Here is a 20,475-nt window from a genome sequence, read left to right as displayed (position 1 = left end):
GAATTTCGTTTAGTAATTGCTGTTATAATAAGAAGATAACACTGCTTGTAATTTACTTCATGCACACATCCTGCGGAGGATAGGTTGTTTGTTAAAAATTAAATTAGCTTCTTGAATCTGATATTTTAGTTGTTTTAAACATGTCCAACCACCATCGAGAAAAAAACACATTTAAAACAATTTGTTTAAAGCGTTTAAAAGAAACTGAATAAAACAACAGCAATTGTTTTAAACATTTTGTTTTAAACATATCAACTCTGCAAAATAAATCTTGTATATTTCACACAACATATTATTCAACACAAGTAAGTAATTTAATGGCAATATTATGGCTCAGAAACTTAATATAAATTAAAAATTACATATGTAATAAAATTACAAATATCGTATATTCAATGCCACTTTATAACTAACAATACACAATAAAATGTGATATAAACACTCTATTTTTAAATTATATTTACTTTTTTCTAAAGCAAAATATGAGCCTGTAGTTGATTTATTAAAAGTTATTGTTTAATTGTTTCACAAATACTACAAAAGTTATTAGTAAATGCTTTGTAATTACTTCCTATATTTTTACACATTATAAAAGTAAATTTACATATTTTTATTCGACACACACATAAAATCTTGTCACTCTTAATACAAACACAGTATTCTAAATGTCCACAATATAGGAATTCAATGTAATATGTTCCTTAACTTTTGAGTGGTCGCGCCGCGATCAAATCGCCGCAAGGAAATTGTTTTCATCTTATATCCACCCTTTTTGTCATACAGACACCGGCGTGCAGTTAACCTACCCCGTAACCTTCAAAAACATTTCTGCTCAATCATTCCTTTATCCGTTGCTTTTTTAACTAGTAGTAACGGTTTAGTGACTCTGCGGTGCTTTGCACCGCGCGCAACTAAACATGTAATGTTATTTAGTGTTGCGCTCAGCACGTGGCCTTTGTTTTGAAAATCGTTTAAGCTTTATACACAAAAATATTATTTTAGTGGATGAAGAAGAGGTCGACAGAGTTAACGAACTGATATCAAGTTTGGAAAACGGGGAAGCTATAAATTCATAGCTTAAAATAACGGACGGAAATTTTCTGATTGGACTATTTGGATAAATCAGCCAAGATGATCTCGTGGAAGCTTTGTTTCAGAAAGATCATAACAAAACATGTAGAAGTGAGTGAAGACAAAAGTGAAAGTGAGGAGTCTGCGAACGAATCTGAAGATCATAAACCCAGAAATGACCAGCGATTCATAGAATGTAGTCAGTGCAGGAGAGGCCGAAATAAGCGACGGCGAAGTGCAAAAGATTGCAAATTTGAAGATAATCTAAAATAATTCAATGTAGTGTTGTATAGATCAAGTTTCAAAATAGAAGGACGATAAAATAATTAAATGTAAATTTGATTTGAATTCGTTTCAAGTGAGCGCCCCTTTCAGCATGAAGGCAATGTGAGACGTGGACCTATTGAACCACATGAGCTCCCACCGTTAACGAACCCGGAAGTCTTACGTCAAAGGTGCGTATGCTAACCGCTTGGCTACGAGTGAGCTCTAGTTGAATGTAAAATGCGCTGTGAAGCTTTGTTTTATTGTTGTTTATATAGTATTTATTTTACTAATTTACAATTACATTTCTAAGGGGAAAGCAATCCTTATGTATTTCTTTTAATTTCTAATTTTAGAGGAACCAAAGCATTGACGGAAACCAATGATCGTCATCAGAATTACAATTTTCAATAAAACTAGGGCGTATTATTTCATCTAGAAAATATCTTCTAAAAACATTTTATTTCAAATAAGAATTAAAAAACCAGAAAATGTGTAATTGTAGCTTCCTATAATTGTTATTGTTGAAAAGCTTATTATAATAATAAATATTGTATTTTCTATTTATCAGAAAGTATACAAAATTACGTTTCTAATGCAAGAAAAATGTTTTAAACTATATTTGCAACACATTAGATTCGTGCGGTTCTTTTGACAGCGCACGACTACTCGCCTTACTTTTTCAGCGAAACTTCTCAAGGGTTAACATACTTATTTGGTACATTTAAAAAGAATGTTTCAATTCCATATGCTCAATGTTTCATTGTAATTAAAGATAACAATATAAACACATTTATTCTAAAATTCATAAAAAATACAAATTACAACATCACATGTTTTAACATATCATTATAAGAAATAATACTTCATTTACCTGAAATGAAATATGACTAGGCATGCAAGAGCACGTCACATTCGAAGCTTTTCCTACCTGTTTGTGACTCAGTTTTTCTGCACGTAGGCGTGTTTAAATGGAAAACAAGGCTGCGGTAGCCCACTACACGAGTAGGCGTGATTTATCCTAGGTTCATCATTGTGATCTTATCAGAGTGTTAATTAAACAAAACGAGAAGATAATTAAAATTCACCAATGCAAATTTCGAATTGCATTGCACCATTGCACCATTTTCTAGTTACAAAACTTTCTAGGTTTCCGCGTCTTACTTACAATATGGGTTGTTGGGATCTTGAAGAAATTCAATAATCGCATTATATTCTGAATATTCACGTTGTTTTTCAATCAATTCCTGTATGGTCGTATTTCCAGGAAAATATTGTATCAGTTGTAGGTTATTCACCGCATGGATTTCATATTTGGGAGCCAAAACGATACGTGACAAAGCATCACTGACTGTATTATCGACTCCTCGGATATGTATAATTTTCAGGTCGAAGCTTTGCAGTTCCATACTCCAGTGAGGCAAACGAGAATTACAACTACAAATTTGATGCAAATAGACCAAGGAGTTATGATTTGTATACACTTTACCATAAAATAAGTGCCGATTACGAATAGCAGCTACTATAGCTAGAGCCTCGAGTTCCGTCGTAGTGTAGGAGGGTTGGGCTTTATTTAGAATTTTATTCTAAACTCCATTCATATTACATTTACCATCAATTTCATGAAAAACTGTACAAGCCAAAGCAATTTTGAACTTTTTCTGATTGCTGAGAGATCATAAGCCTCGGTGGACTAATTTCATATTCAGATGTCCAAATCCGTTTTTCCCTTTTTGGTAAGCTGAAATAAGGGAAAATTCTGCGATCTTATGCACAACTTTCGAACACCTTCCCCGAAGACCTAATACTTTCTGTAATAGTTTCATGTTAGTTTGGCGAGGTAACTGACGAAAACTTCTACATAAGAAGGATCTTTACGAATACCTTTAGGCGCATCCTGAAAAATTAAATGTAGTTTTACAAAATGAAGATTTTGAAAGGTTGATAAATTATTAGCTTCAATTACACTGCAGTGGTTGTGCGTTCTACTATTGTAGGACAGATGTTTTATTTTTAGAACCCTGAGCAATTGGCAACACGCTCGACCTTAAGCGGTCATGTAGGTTTCTCCTTCTGTACAGTACAGTCTATTTTCAGCACTTGCTGTTGTATTTGTTCCGATTTGTTACATGATTTCATTAGTGTTCTGCTATTGGAGATCGCGCAACTTTTGGTGTACTAGTTTGTTTGATATTAGCGATTTATTTTTTTTTATTCATGTTGTTTGTGCAATATGAGCTTGTATGTATTTGAGATGTCAATGCATGACAGAGAACAAGTGCGCCTTTGGTTAGGAGAGTCAGGAAGTAACTGTGAAAGTCTATTTGGGGTTGAAGACATGGTGGAGATCAAGGAAGATATTGTTGAAGAAACAGATGAGTGCAGTGATAACGAATGTATTTGGGACAATATACTACACGAAGAAGATAACATTCCAGTACAATACAGTGTTGAGGTAATGGGTCCTGCTACAACACCTTCTCTCGAAACATGTGCGTTTTATATCCGTAGAGAGAAAGAAGTAGAACCTTCCCGCTGGTATGTAGATCTCATAGTACCAAAAACTCACGAACTACCAATTTGAATGTAATACCAGCTTTTCATAGGCTGGGCACACAAGGCATTAATTGTATATTTAATTGATGATGAAAGCAGCTGGAGGTAATGCTCTTATTAATTCAGAGCCAATAAGAACGATGAGAATGTAAAAGACAAGAATTACAGGAACTAGCTTTTGATCTGTTAAAATCAGCAATAAGCCAAAGTTTAGCCATGGAATCTTCAACAAAAGAGCTTCCACGCAGAAGAAGACTCCTGCTTGGCTTTTGCTAGGGTGTTACGTTACCACAAGACAGAACTTCCGGGGTAGAGAAATGTTTTCTTTGTGGCCGTTCTCGCAACAAGTCAACAAGAGAAAACCTTCCGAAAGAAGCCAGGGATGGGTGTGCCCGAAACATTTAAAAGCATGTGTGGCGATAGCTTGGAGTAGACAATCTTTCAATGAGAGTACATCAAATCATTCTACCTGTATGATCTATCATAGAATAAGTTTATGATGTTATTTAAACACTTACACCTAAACACTTGCTTGATTTCCTATTAAACACTGATATATGTTAAATAAGATACATCTAATGTTTATTTTTGTCAATATTCTTGTATTAATCAAATAAAACGATTTATTTTTAAAAAGTGTCTAATAATATTAACTAACATACTCAAGTCCAAATACTTTAAAAAAACATAACACTTTAGTAAAAGACAATGTTCTATAATAGTACTAACGTACTGGTGTAAAGCGCGACCAACGCAGTGTTAATGAATAAACAACTTGTCGAAGAGCAGCAATTGTTCTTCAAAAAGATGTTGCGATGCTAAAGTCATCAATAGGGGTACAAGTTCATCGTAAAATGCATTACCTAACACCTTTTATAATTGCTCTGATAAAGCAAAAGAACCATTTATATATCCAAATGGGACTTCAGTAAATCTATACATATGACCTTTCCATGAAAGAGCAGTAAAATCACGAAATTTTTCAAAAACAACAATTTTTGAAATAAATGACACAAGATTAATTGAACTATGGTACTTACTACGTTAGAATTTTAACAATAAATCTTCAACTTTCTTTTCTTTTTTTTTTTTTTTTTTTTTTTTTTTGATTTTAACATGCCGATTCAATTCCGTAAAGTCAACTTCTATCCTTGGTTTGTTTGCATTTTTCTTAGGAACACAGATAATGGGGAAGTTATGAATTGAAACAGAATTTTCAATAACACCTAATTTTACCCATTCTACAATTTGTTTGTTAATACTTTCTTTAAAAAGGTAAGGTAAGCTATACTGCCGTTTTATAATGAGACCAATGGTATCAACATCAATAGAATATTCATATTGATTGCGTCTACCCCGGTAATCAGTAAAATCTTTTTGATTCTTAACCAATAAATCAAATAATTGTTGTTTCTGCTCATCATTCAGGTGATCACATTCATGTACCTATTTTAATTACGATTATAGTTCCTACCGCATGTACATTTTGGAAAACATTGGCCTTTTCTGACACATTATCCCCACTAATCTCCTGTTTTTGCCTGACAAATAAAGGAATACGGGTTTTTATTTCCTGCGATTTTTTTTGAGTCAAAAGCTCCCACCAAAATTTTTTAAAGTTGACGCCCGAAAGTCAAAAAGAAATGAACCGAAGTGATTGAAATTGTGCACAGTGAGGGAATACTGATTTCATATTTTCCTAAAAAAAAAAACAGTTGGGCGTAGCAGGAACCCCTCCAAACCTTTGATCGCGAAATATGAAAAGTGCTAATAACAGTATGTTAGATGTTTGTAAAGGACACGAAGAATTGCAACCGAACTTCGTATATGAAAATATGTAAAAAAAATAAACGAATGCTGGTTTTTATTTTCTGCGGATAAACGATTTCTGGCGCAAAAGCTACCACAAAAAATTTGGAAAATTGACACCCGAAACGAAAAAAGAAGTAAACTGAAATGAATAAAATTGTGAACAGATAGTGCAGACGTAAAATGAGGGAATACAGGTTTCGTATTTTCCTGGAAAGAACGATTTGGTGGAGCACGGCCACCTCCATGCATTAGATCACGAAATATCAAAAGTGATAGTAACAGTGCGTCAGATTTTCATAAAGGACATGAAAAATTGCAAACAAACTTCGTATATGAAAATATGAAAAAATAAACGAATAAAGTTGAATTTTTTATTTTCTGCGGAAAAAGGGTTTCTCGTGCAAAAGCTACCACCCAAAATTTTGAAATTTCGCTCCCGAAAATCAGAAAGAATGAACCTAAATGAATATAATTTTACACAGTGAGAGAATACGGGTTTCGTATTTTAGTAAGGAAAAGGACTGGGTGGGCCACAGTCCCCTGCAAACCTTCGATCACAAAATATGAAACGTGTTAGTAACAGTATGTCAGATGTATGTAAAGTACATGAAGAATTGCTGCGAAACTTTGTATAAGGACAATACGCAAGAAAACGTGTTTTGTAATTTCTGCGGGAAAACGGTTTAAGGGGCAAAAGTCCCCACCCAAATTTTTAAATTTGACGTCCGAAATGCAAGAAAAAGTGGACCTAAGTGTATGGAATTGTGGACAGATATTTCGGACGTAAAATGAAGGGATTCGTATTTTCTTGAAAAAAGAAATGGTTGGGTAGGGAAAGGACCCCTCCAAATCTTTGGTCACAAAATATAGAAAAATAATAGTAACAGTATGTCAGATGTGTGTAAAGGACATGAAGGATTACTACGAAACTTTGTGTATAGACAATACGCACAAAAATATACGATTACGGGTCTTTTTATTTTCTGCGGAGAAACGGTTTTAGGTGTCAAAAACCTCCACTCAAAATTTTGAAAGTTGACGCTCGAAAGGCAAGAAGTGATCCGAAGTGAATGAATATGTGCACAGATGTTGTAGTCACAGAGTAAGTGAATACCGTTCTGGTATTTTCGTGGAAGAAAAGACTGGGTAGGGCACAGTACACTCCAAATTTTCCAACAGGAAATAATTGTTATTTTTATCATTATTTATTATTTTTAACTATCAATCACCAAATACAGTTCAGGTTCCATTTTACACTAGATATCCAACAACAACAACAACAACAGCAACAATGGAAAGATTTGGAAAGGTATCGGCCAGGGCTGTCTTTGTAAGTAATATCCCGACATTTTCCTGGTAGGACTAAGGGAATCACTGGAAAACCACAGTCAGGATGGTCGGCAGCCGGATTTGAACCAACGACCTCCCGAATGCGAAGCGAACACTCTACCAGTTGAGCTACTTTGCTCGGTGCTAGTAACCGTATGTCAAATGTGTGTTAAAAACGGAAGAATTGGAACGAAACGTTTTGTTTGGACAATAGACAAAAAATGAACAAATACGGTCTTTTTATTTTATGCGGAAAAACGGTTTTAGAGAGGAAAAGTTCTCACCCAGTGTTTTTATAATTGACGGGCGAAAGGCAAGAAGAAGTGGGCCGGTGTGAATAAAGTTATGCACAGATATTGTATACATAAAATCAGGGAATACAGCTTTCGTATTTCCCTGGAAGTTCCTTTACCGAAATCTGGTTTCCTCCTTTAGATCTATGTCGGACTTTAAAGGTAATAATAGAACATAACTCATTATAAGAGTGCCGTTGTGGCATTGCTCCGTACAATCGGTAATGTATGGGAATCTAAATCCAAAGATCGTTAGTTTAAATCCTGTTATCGGAATTTTTTGAAAAAGCATTGTGCATCGCTACTTTGAGTTTTCTTAGTTATTCGTCGTCCGTTCTGGTGAAATTTCATTTAATATAATAATAATAATAATAATAATAATAATAATAGTAATAGTAATAATAATAATAATAGCGCCTGATATTACTTTTATTTGCATGGGAAAACATAATCCTCTTTTTGTTTTTTTATTCTTCACTCATGTAAATTTAGACTTCATATGAAACGCACATGGTGAAATCGGATACATTTGTATGGTAGGTCTCATTCGTTATTTGTACGTCTAGTCGATTCTCGAGTTTCGCAATACCACTGCATCCATCGTTGAGCATTTTTGCAAAGCGGTAGCTAGGGGACTCGAGCTGAGAGGTTACTCCGGGCGCCAATACCAAGATGGCGTTGACGGTCAAGAATTAAAGAAAAGTATTGGAAATGAGTAAAGGACGCGTCGCTCCAAAGAGACATTGGGGACCTATTAAATTAATATTTTTGTCGATTTGTAAAGAAATGGATTTACTAAAAATTTTCCTACTCGTTATGCTCGAAACCCAAATGTTAAGAGTCACAATAAGGTTTTCCTTTTCATTTAAAGAAAGTAGTTATATATTTCCGAGTAATTTCTATATTACACAGAGGAGCATTCTCAAAATCAGAAGCGATCAAAGGCTGAAATTCATGAACGGTTATGATTTTGCTTAGTTAATCTTACTCTCTTGATGAAGCGGTGGAAGTGCCGCTTAGTAACAGTTAAATTAAATGCATTGCTTAATTTATTTAAAGCCATTGGAAGAAAGTTCAATTTATCAATAAATATCATAAATAAATACTCCATTGAATTGATTTTAGACTCTCGCGTAATTACTCGGGGTACCCAGTTTTGTCGAGCATTATTCCCTGCTAAATGAAGTGTGCATCTTAACTTGGTGTTATATGCAATACAAACTATTTGGTTAAGACTTTGACTTCGTGACTCTATTAATCTAAGAAGAATGTTGTTTACAATCATAAACACAAAATATTTACTGGGCTCGACTGCATACACTACACTCTTCACTCGCATTATGTCGTAATTATAACATTTCTGCTGATACACAAACAAATTAGGCTCATGCTCAGATATGCCCACTGTTATTTCATTTCCTGATGACACTCTAAATCGTAGAATGCGTTTCTACCCCCGTAAAAGGAAAATAAATTCTGCTATATTATATAGAGAGGTTACTAAAATAGATGTTCGTACTCTCTCCGTAATTTCTGCTATGTTACATGAGAAGGTAGCGAAAATACGTGTTCGTATTCTCTGCTATGTCAAACAAGTAGTGGTTACAGAGAACGAGTACATCCAACCATGGTATATGCAATAGGAGGTCAGAAAAAGTGGTGGTAAATGAGAAAGGTTAAATAACCTATACTATTTTTTTCACCATTCAGGAAAGATTCAGCAACGACTACAAGAGGTTACTTAATCTGGTTAGGAAAATTGGACATCTGATGACAATAATGTCACCAAGTGTATCCACTCTACTGACTCTCAAGGAATGTCAATAATATAAAAGAATCTATTAGTCTAAAACGGAAACGATGCATTAAGTTTACTTCAATCATTCACTTGTGTGATAAGTAGACTTTTTCTATTCATATAATAAAATAAATGAAATATATAAAGCTTCACGTCTTGTAACTCCCATTCCCCTGGAGTCAGAGGTTGATTTCACCAAAAAAAGAAAATTTTAAACCAACCCCGAACCCCACCAAAGAAGGGACTACGCAAGGTGAATACGCGCAGTTCAAGGTCACCTGATTAACCTGTGGTTAGACTGTGATTATACAGTATTTACTCTGAGATAAGGTTAAGCAACAATAATATCAAAAATAACAAATCCAATTTCAGCTTTCAAATAAAAAAATATTATTAGAATAAGTCCCGAATATCTGAACATATGAATATGGAAAGATATTCCAAGAGGGAGGTGAATATTTGCTCAAGCGTTCGAAGACCACTTCTTCACTAACACACATTGAAAACCCAGAAAGCAAAAATACACACACTGACATTAAATTTCAGAGCAATTACGAAAAATTTCTTTTTTTCTCTAGTTTTCCGACTAAATTTTCAATTCATAGATTTCTCACAAAGGATTTAAGCTAAGAGCCACTCGTTATTTTAGCAAAGACGCTAGGAGAAAATAATTGATCAAAGTTTCTTGTTAACATGTCATCTTTTCATCTTCGGATTTTAACTTAAAATTTTTATTGTAATATTTAAGCAAATTACGCGCGGAAGCAGACAAATTACTAGTCAAACAAATGATATAAGAATTGAATGCTTAACATATCGCACCTTATCGAAGAACATTTTTACAATTGCCAAAATTTCTTAATTGATCAGTATTACTAAGTATAGATACCCAAACCATGTAAGTATTCATATGCATTAAAATGCAAGAAAATACATACTAAAATATATTTGTCTTTTTCAGAGTAATTCTCAATGCCTCTGCAGTTTTCGGGACTCTACCTCTTCATGTTGTCTGCGAGAAAAAGTATCTTTTTATACAATTTCTTATTGTGCAAAACGAGTTCCTTACCACAAATTATTCCAATATAATCAGCATTTTAAGAAATCAAATCCAGTTTAACAAGATTTAGGTCCCAAAAATTGAAATCCAGTGCAATCAATTTGATCCTTTAGATTTCTTCAATTTACATAAAGCTATATATAATTTCAACCCTCTTATTTGCCTTATCAATTCTGTCTATTCAAAAAATTCAAAATTGTATTTCTGAATACCCGTTTCCTTATACGCAACTCAAATTTTATTCCGAGTCTAATAATGACGTGAGAGAGAGATTGCATTAAACACTCAGCTTCGACAGAAAAAATTAACACAATAGAGGTAATTCAATGAATATTGGACAATCATGCCAATAATTTTCATTCTAAGAACTATTTAAGCCCGACTAGTGAGATGAGTCGAGAAACGAGGGGGGAATTTTTTCAATTGTTTGCAAAAACTGTAAAAAAGTTACTCTTATACTCTGGAAAGTAATCGAATACATGTCAGTGATTGACTGCCAGTTATATTAACCCATTTCCAGCCCATTAATGACACTACCAAACCAGATAAACCCATATGTACAGTCCGCGGCATAAAATTTGTTACACAAATTCTAAGTCCAAATTAATAACAAATTCTTGCCCAGTTCTCTTATGCATTCCCGCAATACATGTATCAATCGATTAGTTGCTTCTAGTATTTATTCCAACTCCTCCCCGTCCTCCACCTCTCCTTGTCTAAAGTAGTGTGTGTGACGTAGTACACTCTTCTCAGAGCTTCATAAATATCTTTAGTTTCAGTCTTTTCTTTCTTTAAAGAGTGCAAGCTAGTAAGATGCTCCCTAAGGAATCTATGGAAATTGCCAAGAGCTCTAAAATGTATACGGACAGAAAGGAGTTTTATTAAATTATTCATTTAATTTCTTTTCAGTAAGTGTAAGCAAATGTTTCAGGGGCGTCATTTGGGCAGGACAGGAGGGTGTAATTCCCCCTCTCTTGAGCTTCATAAATACGTATTTTTCCATCAAATGTATAGTAATACACTAATAAACAGTGAAAATCTTATGAGCCGGAGAATCTCTTCCTCCCTCCCCCCCCCCCGAATAAAGTCTAAAAGACACTGGTTTTAACAACAAACCTATAGAGCTACGATAGCACATTACTAAAGAGCTTACATTTAATTTCAAAAGTCGAAGGTTTGATCTCAAGCCATATGACTTCCTGGATGACATTGAGAGTGTGTGAGAGAGAGAGAGAGATAAAGAGAGGGATTCAAGTATGGAGACAGAGAGGGATGATTTGTATACACAGATTTGGAATTGGGGAAAAATGATCGGACAGCATTCGTATTATGACGAAAATTCTGATTTCGTGAAAGATAAGAAAGGAAGTTTTCGAACTGCGAGGATCACATTAGGCAGTTGTCGAATTAATGTGGAGAACTCTTTTTAGAGGATCAGATGATTACGAAAGGAGAGAAAGATCTTCAGAACTGAGAAATTAAAATTTTAAAAAATCTGATTTCGGCGACGGGTTTCGAACCACGAACCTTGTGATTATTGAACCATGACTTTATCCATTCTGCTACTGAGAATTCTATTACTGGTTCCTTTAGCTGCGTTGAAAGCTACCTTAAGGGGATATTCCAAAAGTTGATTCGGTAGATGCGCCGTTCAGATAGGCCGTAAACCTCTTGTAACTTAGTTACAATGTGCAAAGTGAACTTCCTCTTCTTCAGGACACTTTTTAAAGCTTTAAACTTTGTTACTACTGTTTTAATTAAGTTACATTTGATAGAACCATCTGATAAAGTAGTGCCAAGCCCTGTGCGTCATTGTCTGTTAGGTGAATGTAAGTTACTTTTACTTGGATGGTCCGACCTTCCAATCAAGACCATTCTTATTGATTATTTTATTTGAGCTACGCTCATACTGTATATTCCACAAGTTCAATTTTGAAGTTATGTAGTCACAGCTAGTTTAATTCGAAATAATTTTCCAATATTATATTTGTTATTAAATTTACATGGCACTCCTCAGTGTTTGTAGCCCTGCATAAATGCAAAATTGTTTTAAAAGTATATTTTACTTTCAAGTTTTATTTTTTTTAAATTGTCCTTCAACTTTATTTTATAATTATTTTCTATTTCTTAATTATAACATATTTTCTATTTATATTGTATTCTATGTTACACGTTTATTATTTATATTTTATGTCTTAACTTTGAAGAGGAGCTTTTGACAATTCAGAGCAGCAGGGACATACACAGGATGCAGGCCTTTGCAATCAAGAGCTTTTGCCCCCACGAAATCACTACTTTTTTTGTAAATTATATCTAATTTTAGAGATGATCATAGCAGGGGCAGATTCAGGGGAGTGTGTTTGGGGTGATCGCATCCCCCAGAATAGGGAACTTTTTATACTTTTTATTTTAAAAATAAAACATATCCTATGTATTTTTCATCTTTGTATTAATAACTTAAATTAAAACCTAAAGTAGATAGGCCTTACTTTCTTAAGAAAGTTAATTCTCCAGAAGAGCTACTTCTCCTTTTCTAAATTTGTTTTTTTCTTTTCTTTTCTTTCTTTCTTTGTTTTTTGCAATCCGCTCTTACCTTGATTTGACTTCGAACGACCGCCCCTCCCAAACAATCATCCTGGATCCGCCCCTGGATGATAGACATTTTAGTAAAATATGCCCTCAATCGCTGAAATAAATTCCTGTCAGGCTTTCGATCACTGAAATAAATTTCTCTCTACGGCCCTGCAAAACAGTGACGATTTTAGGGAGTGATCAGTTAGTAATGAATCCCTGGAGCAACGACACTTCCCCAGAAGTCATATCTCCGATAATTCAGAATGTGATTTGTGCATTATCTCTTTTCACTCTCAGTGTCTTGAAACGCACCAAAAAGGAACTGTTCTGAAGTGTTTACTGGTTCTCCCTATGACACCATTTCAATATGGCCAACCTTGGACATATACACATCTGAAATATCACCTTTTATGTCAGTGGTTCCGAAAACTATCCCTTCGACACAAATATAGGATATTTTCTTTCCTTTTTTCCTGTCAACCTCCCATTGTCAACTCGAAGCCAACCAAGGCTCATTCTGGACTTACGCAGCATCCACAGTGTCACTTTTCATCTTTACACATGAATTCGACAGTAATTTCGTTCGTATTTTACTACTTTTACATGTCACCTTCAACTCTTGGTAGGGATTTTTTCAGTATCTCGCCCCCACAACTATGGAGAAATTTCAACCAACTAAGTATAATTATAAATTATCATCTGAAACACAACAGTACGGGTGATCTTTTTCGCAGAGGAATTCGTTAACTACTGTTTCAATATCAATGTATTGGCTTTTTTTGCTCTGCATGCTGGAGATTGCCAAAGAGCTAAACTTCATTCTGTAATATTGTGCTATGAATATAGTGGTTTAATTCACTGAATACTCGCTTAGATGATGCTCTCCTCACAGGAAGAGTGAGATACAGTTATGAAAGAAAAATGAAACGAAATATTTCAATTTTACGTCCAACGTTATGCCGACTACGCTAATGGAGACAGTGATGGTGAGAAACGAATGAGATCGTTTAATGAAGAAAGTGGCAGGAAACTGGAGAAACCCGAGAAAACTCATGCACACGGTGTTTGTGCATAATAAAGTTCATTCAGCGCGAGCTGGGATCTAACCAACAACTCCATGCACCATAGGTAAACTTATAAAAGAATAGGCGTCTAAACAAATACGGAACACTACTATCAATGAGATTTGTATAAGATTAGATTTTTATTTATTTCATTCTAAGTTGAAATTTCAATCAATCTTGATCTTCATTACTGTACGAAATCCGGACCAACCAGTATTCCCTACTAGGGTAAAGATTAATTGATTGCGAACAGAAATCCAAAATCCTACCAGTTAATAAGTTTTCTTCTTCTTATTATTATTTTTAACACCTCAAAAATATAGGCTCATAATTGAACCACTGATTGGAAAAAGGGAATAAGTACATAAAAATATTTTTCCACTTTTAAGCTTTTCTCACCAATTGCAGTGCTACAATACAATATTCTCCTTCTTGTCTTAGAGTTCGTCAGTTCTTTTGCTACAATTAATCAGTTATACACGTGTTGAAACAAATACAGATACGCCTCGGGAAGGTTTTTTTAGCGTTTCTGAAAACTTAAGTGTGATGTACTTATTCCCTTTTGCTGGAAATAGTTGCTGCAAGGACGTTATAAATCTTTTCGGTAGACTTCACAGTCTATAGTCTTTCAGAACTTCCTTTTCATCTAAGGCTAAGTAGTTACATTTTAGACATTGAGGAAAAAGTGTGAAATTAATTAAAACCCTTCACAGTGGACTTACGAATCTTCAATGGACCCGATTTTGCTGTCGGCCTGGCTCAACGCACTCCCGTCACTGTTCAGGGTGCACGATGGAGTTACTCCCTTTTAGGAATACTTTCTAAGACAGTAATAGTTTTTTTTACAGCTGTTTCAATTGAGTTGTATTTGCTAGAACTGTCGGTTAAAGGAAACAAAAGATCCTATACTCAAACACAAATCATCTCTCTAGAAGCTCGAAACGAATCGTCGTAAACGTGTTACGTTCTTGAAGAGGAAAACAGCAAAAGATTTATTGCACAAACGTATAATGGTATCATTTGCTTGCAAATTTAAAACTTATAGAAGTGATGGCTTGTTAGGTGAGGGGTTAGTGAACCGGAGTTTTGTACTGGTCGTCCGTTCTTCTTACGTTTTGTTTCTTTAAGCTACACTTAGTTTTGTCATTCCAATTCTTTAAGCTTGAATTAAATCTAATACCAGTTAGTGAATTAAAAGTATTTAATAGCTATCATTATTTTCAAATACGAGACGTTATTACATGCTTGTCACTAGCTCACAATACTCAACTTTGATATAAACTCTTGCAGCCTTCATTTAACTCATTTCTTTACGTGTTTTGTTACAAAACTCATGAATCGTGGCGAACAAAATTGGTTTACCAGATAATGGTGACTGCTTTGAAACCAAATGACAAGTATGAGAATTAAACGTATCATATCTGTAGTTTGGTGTGGAGAAGAAACCAAATAACGAACGAAAGGTTTAAGAACAACCACGTTATTAATATAAACTATGCCAAAGATTATTGACTTATATGATTAAAAAAATCAAAATAAATTTTGAAAGAACGAAAAATACTAACATAGAATTTTGTAATTGGAGGCAAGGAAATCTAATTTAAACATACTAAAACACACCATTTAGAGCATATAGAGCGTGGATCTGTGCTCAAGGCACTAGATAATAATCTGGAGGTTCTCAAGTGTGAATATTTTTTTTAAATTTAGAATTTTTGGTGATCATTAGTCGGCGATGACACGCGTTTAATGGTCTTAAGGTATTTGAATATTTTGATCTTTCAATATTTGAATGATCAAATCGTCAAAAATACTACTACTACTACTACTACTACTAATAATAATAATAATAATAAAATAATAATAATAATGATAATAATAATAGTTATTATTATTATTATTATTATTATTATTATTATTATTATTATTATTAGCAAAGTAATTCAATAACACGTTAATATATTTCATTATTTCTCGATAATTACTCGAACTTAAGACGTCCTCGAATCTAAGTCGCACCCCAATTTCGCTGGGCTAAATTAAAGAAAAATAGTAATATGTTTTGGTTTTACCATTACTAAAGCACTCTTTGATATTTGTCATTTTCGATGATTTTATGTATCCCTCTCCCCTCTCCATGTTGGGGGCACGGTATGACAAAAATTATCCCAGGCCCGAATGTCATGTACATTGAAAATTTGATCGAAATCTGTTGGGTGGTTCAAGAGTTGTTCTATTTATTTTTATATATTAATCACCCTTGTCTTATCCTCTCCTATGTTCTACCGTCAAAGTGAAAATATTAAAACAAAAGTTTCTAGGCCCGAACGTCGTCTATGTTGAAAATTAGATCGAGATCGGTCTGGTGGTTCAAGAGTTGTTAAGTTTTATTCATTTTTATAGATATCTCCCCTCCCCTCCTCGTGCCCTACGTTCTACCATCAAAGGGATATGATAAAAACCACCCCAAGTCCGAACCTCATCTATGTTGATAATTTGATTAAGATCAGTTAGGTGGTTTAAGCGTGATGAAGTCACCAAGACAGCATTTTTATTTTTTTTACATAGTCCCCCCTTCCCCTCCCCTACATTGTGCCGTCAAGGCAAAAAATGAAAACATCCCAGGTCCGAACCTTATCTATATTGAATGTCTGATGGATTGGGATCAGTCGGATTGTTCAAGAGTTATTAAGTTTTATTCATTTTCATATATTTACCCTCTCCTCCTCTTCCGCAAGTTCTAATATCAAAATGAAATAACAAAAACCTTCCCAGGTTCGAATTTCATCTATGTTCAAAATGTGATTGAGAACGATCGGGTAGTTCAAGAGTTATTCACCACCGAACATTGTCACTTTTATTTTTATATTTATAGCTGTTTTGTATCTTCCCTCTCCTCTCCATCCTCTACGTTATTCCGTCAAAGTGAAATGGTAAAATCCATCCCTCGCGTTAGTCGAGACGGGGACATATAGCCTCATTGCTGACGTCCCCATTAATCCCTCTACTCATACCCTTTAGTGTGTTTAAGTTAGTTTCTTTTGTCTTCAGTTGCAAATTTCTAAGTTATTTTTCTTTGTTTCAAAATTCTCGCATTTCTTGTATGATAATACAAGTTAATAATCTTTGACTTGTTTTATATTAATAATCTGAGTTGTTCTTAAACCTTTGGTTTCCAATTTTGTTTTGTCTCTACACCAAACTACAGATATGACAAATTTAATTCGCATACTTTACATTTGATTTCTAAGCGGTCGCCATGAACTGCTTAAAAGCACTTTTTCCGTCACGAAACACCCAGCAGAGGGCGTACGATATCGTCTACAGCAATGAGAGGAAACTCCGCCTTGTTACGTGACGTAACATGAAGCACGTTCCGTTCATATACCTAAGCAAAGCTATCATTTTGCTTCTGGTGTGAAAATGGCTCACTACGATGCATCTGTTAAAAGCAGCGTGATTGCTTTAATTGAACATGCGGGCATGAGCTATAGCGAGTTAGGCGCGAGATATGGCGTTAACCGTGCTACAGCACGGAGGTGGTGGAGGAGATATAAAGAAACTGGAGATGTAAGACGTAAAAGAGGAAGTGGGCGACAAAGAGTTTCCTCTCCCGAAGAAGACCAGAGTGTAATTGCCCAATGCCGTGAACACCCTTTCATGTCTGCCCGACAGTTACGAGAGGAAACCAATTTCCCAGGCGATGTTACGACTGTCCGTCGTAGACTAAAATCCTTTGGTTTGAGATCATACAGGGCAGCTGTTAAGGAGCGAGTAACAGAAGACCACATGGTTGACCGTCTTTCGTTTGCACAGTTAAATATTGCACGTGTGTGGGACGAGGTCGTTTTCACAGACGAGAAAATATTTTCCAGTGCAAACTTCGGGCCGAAGCGTGTTTACCGCCCCCCTGGAAAAAACGTATGCCTCTGAATACGTTTCCCGTTCTGGTCGAATGGGGCATGTAACTGTCCACTGTTGGGCATGGATATGCAAGGCTGCAAATTTCGGAGGAACCTACAGGATTCCTGGTCACCTAAACGCCCACAAGTATGTGGAACATCTGGATAAAACGCTTCCGGAAATGAAAGCTCATGTAGGTGACGGCATATTATATTTGCAATAGGACAATAGCTCGATACATAATTCAAATGTGGTTCAGACATGGTTGCAGAGGCAACCTTGATGTCGAAATAGTTGAGTGGGTTCCTCATGGAGCAGATCTGATCCCTATTGAAAATATGTGGGCCTCTGTTGCAAGAACATTGCGGGAAACCTGGTCAAACAATCCTCCACGAACATCTAATGATCTTTGGGAGCGTGTTGAAGATGCGTGGTCGATCTGTTGCACCCAACGCTATATCTCTCGCCTGGTGGATTCAATGCCACGGCGTATGGCAGCTGTAATCGAGTCACAAGGGGACTATACACACTATTAATAAATGCTCGCCCACAACACCATCAGCCACCTCGAGGGCTACCTAATTCGACGCACTAATTAACAAAATTTTATGAAATACATTACGCGATACCAGCGAATGTAAGTGTCTCAGTATGTTCTGCATTAATAAAAAGGCTAACGTGCGAGACTTGGTGGCCAAGTGGGGAGTTGCTGTTAAACTGTGCTAGCGGTAGGACGTGTTGTCCGGTGCAGTGTTTGTTCGCAGTTTGACGTGCTTAGCTTTACCACTACGTGTGGTTTATTTGTGTAAGTGACTATATATTGTAAAATATTACGATGTCTCAGCTCGTTAGAAAAAATACCATCAAATGTGTATTTGACAAGGAAAAACGTAATAATCGCCCGTCACCCATCGCTATTCATAAATGGATCAAAAATTTATTTAAAGAGGACTGCCATGACATTATTGCGCTCCAACTTCACTGTGATGAATATGCTGTGTTTGTGACTTTTAATACTGATTTCATTTTTGAAAAAGTGTTAAGTAAGCTCGAATCTACGGTACCATTTAAACATAGTGACGGCAGTACCTCTTTTGTCAAACTTGTCAACGCAGTGGAAAATGTTACCAGGGTAAGAGTCTTTAATTTACCCATTCAACTAGATAATAACGTTATTGTGCAAATTCCGACTGAATATGGAACAGTGAAAAATATAACCAATGAGACATGGTCTCAAAATTATCCTCTTCCAGTGTCCAATGGAATACGAACTGTGAACATTGTCCTTAAAAAACCTATCCCTTCACGTTTACTCTTTAACGGCTTTCGTGGCTTCATATCATAAGAAGGCCAGCCTGTAATGTGTTTTTTCTGTCGATCATTGACTCACCGACTTAGTGACTGTGATAAGAAAAGAAGACAAGAACTGAATGGCCCTTATACGTCTCAAACGTCTGACATTCGATTTACCGAGTTTTTCCCCCACTCCGCCCCGCATCTAGCGCACCACCACTGCCTTTACAAATGTCATCCCTCGGCACTATTCCAAAGAAACCTTGTGATCAACATGTGCAATTACAACCAAACAGTTCAGAATCAGTAACTGACACCTCTACTACGATTGCTGCTCATACGGATGACAACTCTGATTCCACATCTGGCCTTATCAATAATGCAGCTGAAGAAACACACACTCCTAGTGCTAATGTTAATGATCTTGCAAGTGTTGATAATATCGATGCTCCGTCTTGTCTCCCTGGTAAACAGCCTGTTGGTACTGAGGGCTCCCTCCAAGCTGTGAAACAAAAAACTGATATGGAATTCGTTGCACCTACTTCAGATACAGACGGTAGTGACTGACCTGGAAACTGAAACAACAGACCTTTCTGATACAACAAGGGAATTACGTTCACGAAAGAAACGAAGTTCACGTGGTTCTTATTCACAACCTGTGAATGTCATAACTCGATAGAAGAAAAGACGTGGTGCTTCAATACCTGAATGTTTTCGTCACGACGATATTGCCTCCGGTGTGCTCACTGACCTTCAAGATTTGTAAACACTTTTTTCGTTTATTTGTTGTCAGTGTGACTATATTGACGTTCTTGTCTTCTGTTTATAGTAATACGTTGATACGTTCCAATCTTACATTTGTTTTTTTGTTTTCTTACTTCTAACACTGTACATTACACGTATTTTTTCCCTCAATGTAAACCGTATGCAAAATAGTGTTAAAAAAGAATTGTTTAAAATATTTGTTTATGATTATGACGCAGATTTTATATGTCTTCAGGAAATAATCTCCGATGAACACTGTTCCATCTCTGGTTATAAGAGTCATGTTAATATTGGTTTACATGGTTCTGGAACTGCTATATTAGTGAAAGAAGGAATACAAATTGATTCCCTTAAAATGTTGGTGGATGGCAGAGGGATCTCGTTATATTGGAAAAATACTGTAATTGTCAATATATATGGGAATTCGGTGCATCAAGGGAAGACGGGTAGAGAGACCTTATATTCTGAAGATTTGTTGTATTTGCTTTCTGAACCCTTTAATAACATTATGCTCATGGGCGATTTTATTTGTGTACTTCGAGCTAATGATTGTGTCGGGACACCATCATATAGTCCTGCACTACAATTTTTTTTGTTTTCCAATATAGGCTGGTTGACACTGCTATCTACTGTAAGAAGGACCATATCTTTACCTACGTGCGCAGTAATGCGGCGTCTAGAATTGATCTTTGC

This window comes from Thermobia domestica, chromosome 4, assembly GCF_964235325.1.
Source record: "Thermobia domestica chromosome 4, izTheDome1.hap1.1, whole genome shotgun sequence".
NCBI classification, from domain to species: domain Eukaryota; kingdom Metazoa; phylum Arthropoda; class Insecta; order Zygentoma; family Lepismatidae; genus Thermobia; species Thermobia domestica.
The sequence above is the reverse complement of the archived record's forward strand: the minus strand, read 5'-3'. Positions refer to the sequence as shown.